This window comes from Mus musculus, chromosome 10 (assembly GCF_000001635.26).
Source record: "Mus musculus strain C57BL/6J chromosome 10, GRCm38.p6 C57BL/6J".
NCBI lineage: Eukaryota > Metazoa > Chordata > Mammalia > Rodentia > Muridae > Mus > Mus musculus.
In genome coordinates, this window is record NC_000076.6 from 120,684,470 (window position 1) to 120,701,030 (window position 16,561).

General features: G+C 44.8%; 1 long non-coding RNA gene across 1 annotated transcript; it reads left to right on the forward strand.

The window, feature by feature from the left end:
- The first annotated feature begins 3,942 nt into the window (after positions 1 to 3,942).
- Positions 3,943 to 10,710, forward strand: Gm35062. The gene is made up of 3 exons (XR_872122.1): positions 3,943 to 4,318; positions 10,131 to 10,342; positions 10,682 to 10,710. It is a non-coding gene; the product is annotated as a predicted gene, 35062 (long non-coding RNA).
- Positions 10,711 to 16,561: the final 5,851 nt, after the last annotated feature.

Consider the following 16,561-nt stretch of genomic DNA (forward strand, 5'->3'; position numbering starts at 1 on the left):
GATGAGGAAACGGGATGGATCAACAGTGGGGAAGAAAGAAAACCAGTAGCAGAGAGAGTCAATATGGAGCAGGGCATGGTGGGGCGGTGGGAGCAGGGCATGATGGGGCGGTGGGAGCAGGGCATGATGGGGCGGTGGGAGCAGGGCATGATGGGGCGGTGGGAGCAGGGCATGATGGGGCGGTGGGAGCAGGGCATGATGGGGCGGTGGGAGCAGGGCATGATGGGGCGGTGGGAGCAGGGCATGATGGGGCGGTGGGATGGCAGTGGTAGACGAGTGGAGGAGGGAGATGAATGAGAACAAAGTTTCATGACCCATCAGTAGGAAAGATGTCATAATAAAACCCATTTTTCGATATGCGAATGTAAAGACCGATTTTTAAAAGATACTCCACTCCCCCTCAAAAAAATGTTTGATATGGTTCACCATCACGAGCTATTCCACTACTTTCCCTGGAGGGCATGGGTTATCTGTCCAGCATTCGCACATTGTGAACACTACCCACATCATGGTCATTGAGTGGTCAGTCCCCTTGGTTTTCAATACAACCATTATGATATTAGAGTGCTTCTGTGGCCAGACAGAAGCTATAAAGTGTTTTCTTCACATGAGCAGACTGAGGACTGTCACGGGTGCGTCTTTACTAGAAAGAACACACCAGTGGTAGGGCTAGATACGACCTATATTGTCAAACATTCACCGGGACTCTTGACAGGTACAGCCTGTGGATCTGGAACCTGCTTGTGTAAAACCTACTTTTGCACACTTCTGTAGCCCTATAATGTAGTGCGGTGGCTAGACCAGAGGGAATTCTCAAAAAAAAAAAAAAATTTTTTTTTTTAATTTTAAATCAAATGTTGACATGGGAGCATGGGGGAGGCTTTCTTCGTCTGTCAGTGTAATTGGTTCTGCAGTCAGAGGACCTGGGTTCGAATCCTGAGCCCTTGACTTCCCAGGCTGTGTGGCAAAATATATTATTTGCATTCTGGCTGTTTCAGTCCAATAAAATGAAGATAATACTATTCCTGACCTCAGGCAGGCGTTTATGAAGCAGCTAAGTTCATATCTAGCAGTCTGTCTGTCTGTCTGTCTGTCTGTCTGTCTTTTTATCTATCTACCTATCATTTACCTATCTACCTATCATCCATCTATCTATCTATCTATCTACCAATCATCTATCTTAGATTATCTTATTGTGATGTCTATTCTCTCTCTCTCTCTGTGTGTGTGTGTGTGTAAAATGTATATGGTATATAACAAATGCTCAAAAATTATTTACAATGGTTATTTTTTTAGAGCCAGAAGGGATAGATGGGACTAAAGAAAAAAAAAGTAGGTTTTTGAATCAATGGTGAAAGAATAAGAAAGATCAAAGATGAATCTGTATTTTGGGGGCAAGTTAGAGAATGAAATTGAGCAGAAGTAAGTTTAGTTGTCAGAGGCTGGAGGGAAGAGTGACAAACTTAGCTGCAAAAAGCCTTTGGTTGCTAGGCTCATCGTGGGGGCTGCCATCACTGCTTTTCTTTGGCCTCAAAGAGCCAGCTTCTTGCACTCACTAATCTCACACAGACACTTTGCTAATTCTACTCTAAGAACTGAAAAGTTAAAGCCCAATGTAACCCCAGAGCAGTAACCCCAGCCACAGCCAGACACCAAGGCCTGAGAGTTTCGTTTGCATGCGGACTGCAACAGACACACACATAGGAAATGGCTTTGTGTTCTGGAAGCATCTGGCCCCATTGCAATAGCTCCTTGTTTCTTGAAGGTCTAGGAGTCTATTGTATGCTCAGGGTGATCCATTCTGTTTCCTGAATGTATGGGACTGCAGACATCCGTCCGTTGGGACAGCCGTACTAACGTGTCACTGGGTGACGGATGATTTCCTGTTGCTCTGCTCAAGAGCACCAAGATAAGCTCTCACTTCGGCTCCACAGACAGTTGAGGCAACAGATGGCCTTTCTAAACTTCTGCCGAATTGCAGTGGGAGGCTTGGAGGCCGGCACCCATTTGTTGGTTGTTAAAATAGACTAGGCAAATAAAGAGCCCTTCCTATAGCACATGTCCCAAGTATAGTGGCTACGTGGATGGACTGGCAGGAAGGAGGGAAACATTTGTGGAGTAGTCTCCCTGACTTTACAGGATCTAGTAAAATTATGCTAGAGGGCATACGAAGGGAGCCAGAGTTGTTTTGAAGCCATCTCTCTATAATGCTTGCTTGCATACTGCCTACCTTTCAGGACACAAAGATGTCATCTTAATGAACCAAACACAACAGAAAGACATCAGAGAAGAGACGGTCTCAGGAGTCAACGGTATACTTAACCATTGCTTAATAGCCAAACCTTAGATCGTGTATATTTTAATGAGCACTTTGAGAGTTATGGCAGAATGTAAACTTGGTTTCAGACCGTCTATGAGACTCAAACGTTCCCCGTAATAAGAAGCATCTGTTCGTGTAAAAGTAGAACTTTTGATAAGGTGAGATGGCTCAGCTGATGAAGTGCTTGCTAGAGACACACAAGGACTTGAGTTCTGATCCCAGCACCCAAGTGGAAAAGGTAGATACGGTGATGTACCCGTAGCCCAGTGTTGGCAGCAGAGAGAAAGATGGACCTCTGAAGCTCATTGGACAGCAAATCAATTAAATCAATGATGGCCAGGTTCAGCGAGAGATCCTGTCTCAAAAAGCAACACAATGTGGAGAACAAATGAGAAGGAAATCCAAAATCCACCACTGGAGACACATGTGTGTGGACACATATGCGTACATACCACCCATACACCACACACACACACACACACACACACACACACTTTAATAAACCCATGAGATTCTCAGCAATATAATAATATAGTCATTATTCAGAACCACAAACTTCACAGGAGAAGCGGCTTGGCTCAAAGCTTGGTATTTATATTTCATGACCTTGGTACCATCTTAACCCAGAAACTGAAGGGCTTCTTGCATGGCAAGTTGCAGGGTGGCCCTAGCAAAATACATCTGTGAGGGACTGGGGACATGGTGCAATCAGTAGTACAAGCATGGGGACCTAAATCGAGAGCCTCGACTTTCAAGTAAAATCCAGGTGACATTGAGGCATGGTGTCAAAAGGTTGGACATGTCTGAAGAAACTTGGGTCTCAAGACACAATACCACCAAAGTCAGGATTCTTCAGGAAAGAGGCAAGCATCCTCAGGCCCTCTCTGGAATGTGGTGGGTTCCCTAGCATACTGGTGACACACGTGTAAAACTTTATGATGTCATAGACCATGAAGTGATTCCCATCCAAAAGTGTAGAGCAATGACTGTCAACCTGTGGGGTCAAATGATCCTTCACGGGGGTCTCTAAGACCATGGGAAAACACAGACATTTACATTACAGTTCAGAACAGTAGCAAAATGACAGTTATGAAATGACAACAAAACCCATTTTTATGGTTGGGGGTGGGGGTCACCACAACCTGAGAATCTGTATTTAAAGGGCTGCAGCGTTAGGAAGGTTGAAAACTACTGTTGCCGAGGTCGGAACTGCAGGAAAACTTCAACCTAACAGAATTTGAGTTTTACAAGCTGAAAGTGAGAGCTTTTCCATTTCCATTAGTCACGCTCGTTTACTTGGACTCTAATTAGGAAAATTACACAACAGACAAATCACTTTGGGTTTATTGGGTCACAATCAATGCTGATCCGAAGAGAAAGGAATGTAACGAAAACCTGGTGAACCTTCACACTCTGAAGAAACATTTCAACAGGATCCAGAAAGGAGGGGAAGCAAGGAAGCCGCAGGGATCTAAGCAGCTGGAAAAATCCATCGTAGGCCCTCCCATCCCATCCCACCCCCCCCACCCCACCCCCCCCACCCCCCCACCCCCCCCACCACCCCCCCCCCCGAGAGCTGTCGCCCAGAAACCGGAGCTTGTATGAGTTTTCAAAAAGGCATTTCCCTCCGTGATCCACAGATCTCACTACTGCCTTAAAACTTCACTACTATTTCTTCTTTCTTTCTTTTTCTGTGTGTACACATGTACGCTGTGTGACGGTGTGTTTGCGCGTGCCTATGTGAACATACGTGTGAGAGGGTGCACGTGCATGTGGGCACACGCTGGCGTGGACGTGGACGTGGACGTGGAGGCCTGATGCCGTCAGGAGCCATCCTTGACTGTTCCTCCTCCCTTATTCAAGGGAGCGAGGGCACTCAGTCAAACTCATGGCCAGTCTCAAGCCGGCTTACTCTGAGAATCCTGTTTCTGCTTTACCTAGCCTCCACTCGGCACTTAAACGGGTTCTGGGGGTCCAGCTCATCTTCACACTTGCGAGGTCAGTGCTTAGCCGCTGAGCATCTGCCCAGCTCTTGCTATTCTTCCTTCTACCGTGCTTTACTCACTGTTAATCTTATCTTCTGTTTTCCCCTCGGACATTCTAGCTTTTCGTTCGAATATCTAACTGTGCGTTTATTCTTGTACATCCTGTATAACTATTCCTCAGCGTTTAGTATTTACTATAGCAGTCACTCGACATTTCCAGGTAACCTATCTTAACATCGTGTTAGTTCTGGGCAGACTTCAATGGATTTATTATTTTCCTCATAATGAGTCATATTTTTCTGCTTCTTAGGATGCCTGGCACTTTTTTATTAGAAGCCAGACGTTGTGAGTTGTACCTTGTTGGGTCCTGGATATTTTTTTTAATACCCCTAAATCGTCTTGAGCTTTGTTCTTAGATGCAGTTAAGTTTCTTGAAACCTTTTAAAATGTGTTAGCCTGTTCCACAGCAGCATTTGGTCTTGGTTATTTACTCCTTCATTCTGAGGCAAGATGATGTTTCTTGGTGCCCCCGTGGAATGGAAGACGAGGGCTTTTTCCCCAGCCTGGCTGTTGGGAGCAGACACTAACCCTTGCCCCTTACCCTTTCTGAATGCTCAGTTATGTTCTTTGGTGCTCGCCCTAGTCCTTGACAGTTTGGTACACTTCCATACTAGTCAACTCTCTTCGGAGTCCTCATGAGGAGCCCTCTGTGAACCTCAGAACTGTCTCTCCAGAGCATTCTGTCCTGGAAACTAGCTGCCTTGACGATAACTTGCAAGCATGGAAGTTAATGTGGACCCTGTTCTATGGGTCAAAAATGGAAATCAGTTTCAAACCAAATGTACAGGAGTAGAGAAATGGCTTGCCAGTAAAGAGCATGAGCCAGCCTTCCAGAGGACTTGGGTTCAGCTCCCAGTACCCTGGAGCCTCACAGCTGTGTGTAATCCCCATTCCAGGAGAACCAATGCCCGTGAAGTCGCTATAACATGATTGCCTAAACAGGACCGCCAACAGATAACGCTAACATGGGAGGGGGGAATCTCATGGAGCCCCAACTCTAGAAAAAGAACTACAGGCAACTAGCAACAGCTGAGAGCATGAAAAAAGTCTTCCTCCAGGAAGTGCTCCCCAATTAGTAATCCAATAGCAAGTGGCCAGTTGTGAAATTATATCCACACAAGTAAGATTACACGTACTGACCATGCTGTTTTTACATTTCTAAGAAATGCACACACACAGACACATATATACACACATAATATATACATACACACACACATATATATATATATGCATATGTTAAAGCATTTAGAGAGGTGCTAGAGACCATGTATATGAGAAAGAGAAAAAGGTATGGGATTATACTGAAGGAAATGGAAGAAGGGGGAAAGCGGGGGTGGGGAGGGTGGGAGGGTGGAAGATGTAATTATATGTTAAGAACATATTTTTGTTTTAACAACTCAAAGGTTATCAGCAAATCTATCATTGAACCGTAACACCCTCAGGCTGTAACATCTCCGTCCTTGACCCGTGGATAATGTCACTTCCGTTAAGCAAAGGGCTATCCATTCTTGTGCTTACAAGACACAGGAAAGTAATGGTCACTATCAGACCAGGAATCCAAACACACGGCCATGACCATGTAAGGATCACTTTCTTCTCAAGGGAACTGCTAAGATTTGGGAATGAGCCTGGCAGTGGTAGTACACACCTCTAATCTCAGCACTTAGGAGGCAGGCTGATTTTTGAGTTTAAGGCCAGTCTCATCTACAGAGCAAATTTCAGGATAGCCAGGGCTACACAGAGAAACCCTGTCTAAACACACACACACACACACACACACACACACACACACACACACACACACATTCTCTCTCCCTCCCCCATACACACAATCTCTCTCTCTCTTCCTATCTCTCTCTCACACACACACATCTCTCTATCTCTGTTTCTCATACACAATCTTTCTCTCTCTCTCTCTCTCTCTCTCACACACACATACACAATCTCTATCTTTTTCTCTCTCAGACACACAATCTCTGTCTGTCTGTGTCTCTCTCTGTGTCTCTGTCTCTCTCTCTCTCTCACACACACACACATACCCCACAAGTGAGATTTGGAAATCGATATAGAGCAAGTAGACATGAGAGGCTGCGTGGATAAAATCGCCACTTTATCATGGAGCACTATTTAGTGGTATTTTAGAACTTTCCAAATAGTTCTAATAATGGAATAGGTAACAGAGGTTGCAAGGGATCTCTTGTGATCCATTCCCAACTACAGGCCTTATATTGGCTTCAAATGCACTTGTTTAAAAGTGGTGACTTTTTGTCTTTAAGGAACCAGCATTTCAGAAGAAATTGTTGTTTTTTCTTTCTGCTCCTTTCCCTGTGTTTTTCCTAACACTTGCAAGGTTTTTCAGCTCATTAGAGCACCCTAAACAAATATCATGACACAAATCTTTAGTTTGGTTCAGTAAATCTTTTCTGAATGACTCACAAAAAAGGAAACAAACAAACAAACAAACCCAGATGTGTAAGTTCATAAAAGAGTTTTGAAACATATAAAGGTTATGTTTTATAACACTTATTTCTAAGATTTGCAGATAACCCAATTACAGCAAAAGACAAAAAACCAATTCAGTGGGTCATCTTCTGTGCTCCTTCAAGTACAAGCTCAGCTGAAAAGTGAAGCAATTATCTGGATAATTCAGTCCAAAAAAAAAAAAAAAAAAAAGAAAGAAAGAAAGAAAACATAACAAAGTATTAAAGGAAACAGGGCCCTTTTTTCCTGTCCCAAATTCACTGGAGCCATCCAATAACATGACCCACTGTAGTGGAATTTGGCATTAAAAAGGCTTGTCTTGGCTCCCGTCCAGTGGAGTTTAGTTACTAGATTCTTTGAAGGACATTGTACAAACATGGTCTCCCATGTAACTTGGTTCTAAGGCCTGGATTGCAAGAATGAACGTTGATGTTACTACGCAGTGAGGGGGGTTGTTCATTGGATCAAATTATCCAGAAAGCCTCTATCCTCTTACTTCCCAGTCCTGGGTTAGACCATGGCAATGTGTACTGCCAGCACTTCTGTGTGAGTGTTTGGAGCCTAGATCCTACAAGTAGAAGCAACTGGGTGAAAGGTGGCAGCCATTTGTCAATTGAGTGATTCTTTGCTCCTTAGCCCTGTCTTCTATATTTAATCCCCGGGATCTTCGTGACCATTTGACTGGTGGTAGAAATGACTGTGGGGTCGCTCACTGATATCTCAGCATCTTTCATGAGTCCTGCCTGCTCTGTGAATATGTGTTTATATATCACAGAGAGCAGCCATGCTCGGGAAGATAGCCTCAGTGCCTTCTGTTTGCTTGGCTGTGCTTCCAGGGCATTGGGAAGCATGACTAAGCAGGGGCTTCTGAAAAAAATGACCTGGAACTGGTCAGAGACACCTGGTAAACTAAAGCTTCCTGCCCTTGGGAGCTCAGACACATGACGTTCCTGGGGACACTGCTTTTGCTTACTATTCACCAGTGGGAAGAGCTTTGTCAGGAGAAAGGCAAGTCCTTTGTCTTCTAGAAGTCACATCTTTTTTTTTTTTTTAAATAGGGACTGAGCTAGGGAGGGAAAACTGGCCCTGTGTTTCCTATGCACGAGTCCCATATGTGAGCTTTCATTTAAAGGTCTGAGTTCAAGGAGTGGGTTATAGCCCTAGAAATAAGAGGTACATTTTCCTACAGCAATATGATTTTCAAGAAATGTATCATCTCGTACCTAATAGATTGCTTTTATCAATAAAGCCTACTTGAGGTATGTGTTAAAATTGTGATGGATAATTCAATTTTTTTTTTATTTTGGGGGGGAGGAGAGTGTGGAGCTAGAATTAAACCCAGCACATTGGCAAGCCAGGCAAGTTCTCTACCATTGAGCCACACTGCCAAGTCCCCTGAAAGTGATTTTTAATATCGTCTGCCTCAAGGCGACTGACAACACGATCCCCTTTGGTGTTTTGTGTAGGCAAATTCGTTTTCTGTGTAGACAGACATATAGACTTTACCTGAGCCCAGGGAACGCTGGGATATGAGGAAATGCAGAGTCTGCTTGCTAATGAACAAGGACAGTGGGTAGCATTCCCAGCATTTTAGGGGACAGCAGAGAGAACAGCTTAAAAATTAAACACCTTCATTTCTACCTTAGATTTACACTACCAACCCTCTTGCTTTCCTCTGCTTTCTCCTGTTCCTCCTCCACCTCTCCCTTCTCCATCTCTTCCTCCTCCCTGTTCTTCTTCTCCATTTCTCTGTAGTTATTCCTTTGAGATCTGCCCAGGTCCTCCTTTCTCATCCATGGTTCACATCCCATCACCTAACACTGCTCACAATCATCCGGGGAGACACACTTTCACTTACACACTTTTCAAACAGGAAGTTAAGAAAGCACAATGGAACCGAGGCTGAGCTGAGCTATTGTCCTGGAAAAAGATCTCATTACAATGATATGAAAGGGTTTTGTTTTTTGGGGTTTTGGTTTTTTTGGGGGGCTGTAAAACAGGAGGCATATTTATGCCCTCCTAAAGATGAATAGACTTATTTATAGGTAGGCAGACATTCCATATGATAAGCTAAAATTAATCATGCTGCTGAAGAGGTTGGAGTCCAAATTAAATATAGAAGGGCAGCCCGGCTCTTCCTCTGGTGTGCTTTAATGAAGACTACAGAGGCCGGAGAAATATTTATATTCTTTCATTCATATTTTCGGAATTGCCTCATGTCTCAGTCCAGACACACCCCACACCCCCATCCACACACACAATCTCTCATTTAAGGGAAGGAACTTCAAAATGAACGTGGATATTCTCAACTCAGTGTATCTTGAAGAAGAAGAAGAGGAGAAGAGGAGGAGGTAGAGGAAAGGAAGAAAGGAAAAGAGAGGGGTGAGAGAGGGGGGGTATTAGTGGGACTGCTCTTTTTAAAAACAGCAGCTCCCTTAAAACCAGATGACTTCCGTGGGTGATACACATGGGGTTCACCTACCAGTACTTTGTACAGCACATGATGTCTTAGGGGGAGTGAGTGAGTGAGAGAGAGACTTGGACCAGTACTTAGACTGTCTTTAGGTGACTGCCATAGGTTTCCCCAGTGAGCGCCATAGATAAGGGTTCTTTCCCAAGCTGCCTAACTGCCTGTGGTTGACAAAAGTCCCTGTCAAGCACTTGGGGTAATGTAGTTAAAGATGGATGCTAGTGGTGAGGGAAGACTCTTTAAGCCAAATGTCTTGCTGCCTTCTCCTGATGAAGTTCAAGGGTAGAGATGACCTGTCTTCCTATGTTTCCTATTAACAGTAGGACTAGAGACCTCAGCTGAACTGCAGAATCGAGGGTCAGGAAGAGACTCCTAATTATTCTGGTCTTGAGTCAGGCTTAAATGATATCTCTTCCATTCTGGCTCCACATCCAGATTCTCTCTGCAGAGTCACATAGCTGGATCATGGCACCCCAAGTGAGAAAATAACATCTTCAGACAGTGGGAGATAAGGAGGCAGAGGAGTGTCCCAGGCCTGGGCGGGGGGCGGGGGAGGGGCGTGCATGTTGATATCACTGAGTTATGAACTATTTCCTTTTAATCCGGTTTCAAAAGATGACTTCCTCCATATGTGATTAATTCTGCCTATAACTACAAGGAACTGCATATTTTAGAGCCGGAGTGTCATCAGTACGAATGTTTAAACAATCTCTGTGGTCTCTTTCCCACACACTGATTTAACATGTATATAAAAAGGCTTTCGGAATGAGCGTTTCACATTTGCTTCTCGAACTTCACCGTCTGTTTTCAGTAAATCGTGAAGATGAAACTCTCCCCATTCATGCCTGGAGCGCTGGCCAATTGCAACTGCGGAATGCGCATTCAGGACCTCTCACGAATGCGGTTCCCTTCTCGCGAACCCAGCCCGCCCAGCCTGCCGCCTGTTCTTTCCCCAACGAAATCAACAAGACCGCAGCGGAAAGGTTTCATGGTCAAGAAGGCTGACCTAGTCTCCTAATGAATGTGAGAACAGTAGGGGCCACATAGGTTCAAGTCCTCCCTCCCTCCTACATTTGCATCTGTCCCCACCCTGTAATGGCCCCAGTTCACATTTTACTGCTGTATTGGGAGCAGAATCTCTTTTCAGTTTAAAGTGTCCCAGGTTGAACTGAGATCTGTATGAGACTGTCTACTGTCACATCCAACTGAGGTCTCTACTGTTCGGTTGCTTTATGTAGGAGAAGGGGGTGGTTTGGTTTGGTCTGGTCTGGCTTTTTGTTTGTTGTCTGTTTTTGTTTGTTTTGCTTTTTGTTTTTTGTTAGTTTGTTTTTTTGTAATTGTTGTTGTCTTTTTTCAAGACAGGGTTTCTCTGTGTAGCCTTGGCTGTCCTGAAACTCACTCTGGAGACTGGCCTCCAACTCACCGAGATCCACCTGTTTCTGACTCCCAAGTGCTGGGCTTAAAGGTGTGTACTGTTGCTACCACCCTCTCAACCTGTGTTTTCTGGCTCTCACCTTGTTTTTTTTTTCTGGGTGTAGCAGCAATTGGTGCTGGAATTCGAATCCCAGCATCTCCTTTCAAGCGGGCGAAACCGTCAGAAACCAATCTCAGAGTTAACAAAGTTAGCTAACAAAGACAAGACCTCTGCAAAACGGAAGACCACAACGTCCCCATCCCGGACGTCATCTGCTGCCCTTCTTGACCTGACTCAGGAGATAAACGCCCATTCTCCAGGGCGGGCAAGTAAAGTCATTAGAGCATAGACAGTGGGAGAGAGTGGCTCCTCTCCCTGATAAGATGGAAACAGAGAACCAAAGACCCTTGAAGAAGGGAGGAGAGGTGGCAGAGGTGGAGACTGCAGGCAGAGGCAGTTTACAAGGGCAGAGGCAAAATGGAGTCTTTTGTTTGGAATTTCAAAACAGCCAAGACAGAGCATTAAGGCAAGTCAAGGGTTTTTTTGTTTTTGTTTTTGTTTTTTTTTCTGAGCAGGAAGGCTAGTGTGAGGTGCCACAAGGACTGTGTTCAGACAGCAGGCCCTCCTCAGAAGAGATAAATTGTTGATGTGCCTAGCAAATATTCTCTGAAAGGTTCCCCAACCTCAGACGGTACCACCAGTATTCAGGGCAGAACTACGGGCTTCCCAGTGTACCCAGAGACTGAAGAGCACAGCCCCCCTCCCAGTTGTCTGTTTTCATTACAATTAAACATTCTACATTCTGGGAAAGAGAGAGTCCGCAAGCAGGAGGTAAATATTTTTGCCATCTTTGAAAAAAGGATGAAGGCTGAGAGTCACAAAATTACATTGATTTAAAGAAGTAGGGGAAATTGATATGTTTTGCTCACTTCGGTTTGTAGGCTGAAATTTATTCCACATATGTCTTTATAAATATTTAAGTATATAAAACCAAATGTTTAATATAAGATCCACATTGTAAATATTCCTTTGAGAGTATTTTTCTGCATGGACTGGAATGGCTGAACTTCTTAAAATATAAGTCCAAGGGGCGGAGGGGACAGAGCCTGCGTTTTTGGTAACCCTCCCTGGAATACCCACAGGCTGTCTCCACTGCTGCAAGGAGTTTTAATGTACATTTAAAATTCTAAAATTCTGAACTTTTTTTTTTTTTTTTGTCTCTTCCAACATTTTCCTTGTCCATTTCCCATGCAAAGAATCCCTGGATGGTGGGTTCTGTGGGCTGAGGCCTCTGCACCGCTTTTGTTAACTGATTACAGAATTGAACTTGTTTTTCTCCTCCTAATGACAGTCAATGTCTTCTTAAACACCCACTCCTCTTTGTAGTAGTTATCTTACTGGAGCAAGTTAGTGAGCTACAGTACCCTCCTCTGTCACATCAGGATCACAGCCACCTCCTGGGGTGTTGGCAAGGTTAAGAAGTGTCTTGTGGGTCACCTGGTAGATGGCTGTTGTTTGGCCCAGGATATGACTCCACCATACTGATTAGACTATAGTGACTGTTTCTATTTTGAATTCATGGTTACCGAAGGGGTAAGGGGGTGGACTTTGTTGTTTTGTTTTTTCATAGATAAATACTCTCAACCTTTTGACCTCCACACATGCCATGGCATTTATTCCTCTTCACATTTATATTTATAAATAAATAAATAAATAAAGCAAGCAACAGGGTAAAAAGGACTAGAGAAGCCGCAGTCTTCACTGATCTTCAAAGTGAATGAGAACAGTTCATCTCATCTCATCTCAGTGAAGGTGACTTGGCTCACAGGGGAACCTCAGAGCTCCCTGCCGGCATGAATGTGGCCTGGGATCCTCCCGCCGCCCCACCCCCACCCCCTTGCCAGTGAAACTCTAACTGTATCTATTACTATATATCGCCTAAGTAAGATTTTTAGCAAAAAAAAAAAAAAAAAAAAAAAACCTTTGTAGCCAACAGAAACAAAAGCAAATGAAACGATCTGACCCGGTGCACCCTCTTCTTTCAGAGTCAGTGACAGTTAACCCTAGAAAATGTAAGCGTCTTGACCGATATCGCACACCAAATCAGTGGCAGAGCCCAGAGTAAGCTGAGCTCCCGCCCCCCTCCAGCTGAAAGAGGCAGCTAAAGCCGCAGAAGTTACAGGGCCAAGATTCACACCTTACACTTCAAATGTGCAAAACAGTAGCTTATTTATTTTATAAAACTGATGTAATCTCGTCCAAAAGCCCTCGTTTCGACAGACGGCAGAAGTAGCTAACACTTGGGCAGTAACAGTCTCTTCGTCTCTTCTGGATGAGAGAGTGGGAGGGTGGGGCTACTCCACTGAACTCAACTTCGCAGCTCCCTAGCAAAGCAGATAGTACCTCCTGCGCATCACACCCACTACCCCAGCCCCTCCCCCTCCCCAGATGCTCTCTGGGTAGTTGAAAAGGCCTTGGGTGCTCGTGGGCAGCAGGAGGGGTACACACATCCTTTGCAGGCCCTGCTCTTTCCCTGGAACTCTCGCCACCTTCCGGCCTTGGCCTCTGCTCTCCCTCCTGTACTGTGTAAGTGTCTGCAGCTGGGATAATTTGCGGTCTGTTCTCTCAGCATGGGCAATCTGTGCTGATAGCTCCCAGGGAGCTGGGCTATCTCTCCTGTGAAAGTTCTACCCCAGGTGCCAGGGCTGTGGGGAAAGTCGTCATTGTCATCGGAAAAGAAGCAACTGCAGTTTAGGGAGGTCGCCTTGATCAGGGACCTCACCAGCTCAGAATTATCTAGAATTGTAGACATGATACCCTTAACTTTTTCTCGGGGTGCAAAAATTAAAAGCAGACACATAATTACTGTGGAAAGTAAGCCTTCTTGTTAAAGGCAGAAGAGTAAAAACACTGATGCCATTCCCTGCCCACTCCGCCCCGAAAAAACAGATGAGAACCAAAAAATAAAACAAACAAAACAAAACAAAAACCAACAACAAAAAAAGTCCTCTCAGCATCATGAATGAAGAAAAGAAATGGAAGAAATCACTCTAATCGCAAACCACAAACTATAAAAAATACCTGCCAAATATTACGGCATGAATGGAGATGAGGGAGGCCCCGGATGCTGGCCTGCAGGATCTAGATTTCTCTCAAATTAAGGGAGGCAGCTTAAAATGTGAACCCAATAGGCCTTTGATTAGAGAGGGGAGCTTGAAGGGGATTGAGGTCTGTCCTTGGAGACACCGCGGTTTGAATGCTATGGGTTTTTACCTTCTCTTTGGTACTTTTCTAAGTGTCTTCAATTGTGTGTGTGGTGAGAGAGAGAGAGAGAGAGAGAGAGAGAGAGAGTGAGTAAATACCTTCTTGCCAAAATGATATCTATCTCCATCATAAATAAAAAGCAAACCAAACAAAAAAAGTAGCTAGCATTGCTAATACGTTAACACCCCTATCAAAACTCTTCTGAGGTGGGAGGGTTTTCCTTTGGACATGACTAGGCTGCTGGGTGTTATAAAATGGAATCTGTAAGACGAGCTTTGTGTAAGGATCATATCCTACTTAAGCAGGAAGAGGAAGAAAGGAGCCAAGGGGCAGGATGGGGGCGGGGGTAGGGGCAGTCATTGTGAAAGTGAAGGAAATATTAGAATCTGAATTTGTCCGAAATAGCCCAAAATCTTCCAAATTAGAGAATTCTGAGGTTTGAAAGTAGTTTAAGTTACAAATTCCTCTCCTCAGATTTCCGCTTTTCCCCACAAAGGCTTTGCTGGCGTCTGCCCATTCAAATTACTATTTATTTGTGATTTTATCTCATGAGGGTGAGAAGTGACGGGATCTAGGAATGACCCAGGACTTGTGGGTAGGAAATGACCAGGCACAGTAAATCAGCTAGCTTAAGAAAGCTCCTCCCACCTCTGCCCGCGACACACCCACTCCTTCCTACCAGGTGTCTCGCTCAGGCCTGCAAAGGGGTCTAAGGGCACTTTGCTTGCATATCCACGATGGTTGCCTTCGTCAAGCAGACTGCTCGGCTAGAGAAGGAAGGCAATCCCTGCCAGCCTTTTGCGAGGTCCAGGTGGAACTTTTGGTATCTAAACTTTCTTCCAGGTTTTGATCCTTGCCAAGATATCTGGGCCGTGTTTTGCATTCCTACCATACTTCTCCTTCTAGACTATTCCAACCAAAGTGCTTTGGTCACTCTAACAAACTCCCTGAGGTGATTTATTCAGAAGAAAGGTTTGTTTTAGGAGCTGGTTTCAGGATTGTCTCTCCAGCGCTGAAAGACAGTGCATCGCCACAGGGGGGCGTGCCAAGCACTAGCTCCCTTCATGGCTTCCAACAAGCCTGGGAGGGGGAAGGGGAGGTGAGGGGGCGGGGGATATGCTCTCACCCCACCCCCTGCAGTCTTATCTTAAAGTTGGATTATAACATCAAAGGCTGAGAACCAAGCCTTTCACATATAGGGCCTAGAGGACCTTTCGGATCCAAATTACAGCAATGGATTGAAATCGATCAACGACAGTCAGAACTGAAACCAACCAACCAACCAACCAAATCTCGATCCCTTACTGAAAACCCGGAGTTGACCCAGTGAGCTATCTGTGAATGCATTACTGATACCATGGCTAGGAGAAACAGGACAACCGGGGATTATTTATTTTTGTTTCGAGCCTCCAGTTTAAAAAACAGAAGAAAGAACTAGTTGGTAGTTACTAATCGGAATCAGTAGCAAACAGAAAACCCTGCTGAGTCAGGATAATAATGGATCCTGGAGCCAATATTACTTGGCTGATGATTCTAGAAACCGCCCCTGGGATGATCTCTTTGATAGCATCACCCATGGATGCCCTTTGAACAAGGCTGTATGCTATTGCACCTCTCTGGGCATGAAGTGTGTTTATAAGTCATGGGTTGTGGCCCATGGAGGTGTGGCCAGTGTGACTTCTTTTCTGCCTCTTTCATTTCAGGAACATGAAGAAATGACCAGAGATCCTGCGTTCGGGATCTATGAACCTTAGGATCCACTGTATACTTCTAACAGTACTACCTGTCTCGTCCCAGGTCCCTGGTATCTTCTTCTTTGAGGCAATTTGAAATCATAATTTCTCATAGGGAGACACAACCTGAACTTGTCCGATGGACCAAACCAAGGACTCAGAGAGCAGCTTTTATCAACGAGAGACCCAAGACCCAACCCCAGTGTGTGTGTTGCTGTTGTTGCTGCTGCTGTTACAAACCACAGAATCCACGATGATTTAAGCAAAATGAGGTTATCAAGACTTCCTAGTAACTCAGCAATGAATTGGAGGGCCGAGGGAAGAGGGAGGTTTCAGGAACCCAGCCCAGATCATAGGTAGAGTAGCCAGAGGGTGCTGGCACCGCTGTGCTTTGCCAGTCTCTTCAACTGTAAATTGGCTTCACAGAATCCATTCCATCCCCCACCCCTCATTCTTGCTAATGTCCAAATACAAGCTTCAGGCAGACATGTTTGCTTCCTCATGCCAAGGAAGAGGGGTTGGGAAGGTCTGCCAAAGGAAGGTGAGGCTTAAAGTGGCAAGCAGAGAAAATGCAGCACAAACATTTTCCAGAGCAGCAGCACCTACTGAAGAGGATGCTGGTCTTTTATAATGAGGACTTTTCCATTTAGACTCTTTAAAAAGAAACTGGAGGCCCTAAAAGTTATCGATACCTGTCGAGTATAAGGGTAAGAACACGGGCTGGCTAAAAGCAGAATAGCCAAATGTCTATCGTCCCAGCCCTCCCCGCCTCCCCATGTATCTATCAACCTCAGTGCTTCCCACTCTTCCTCTCTTTCCTCAAGCTGTCTA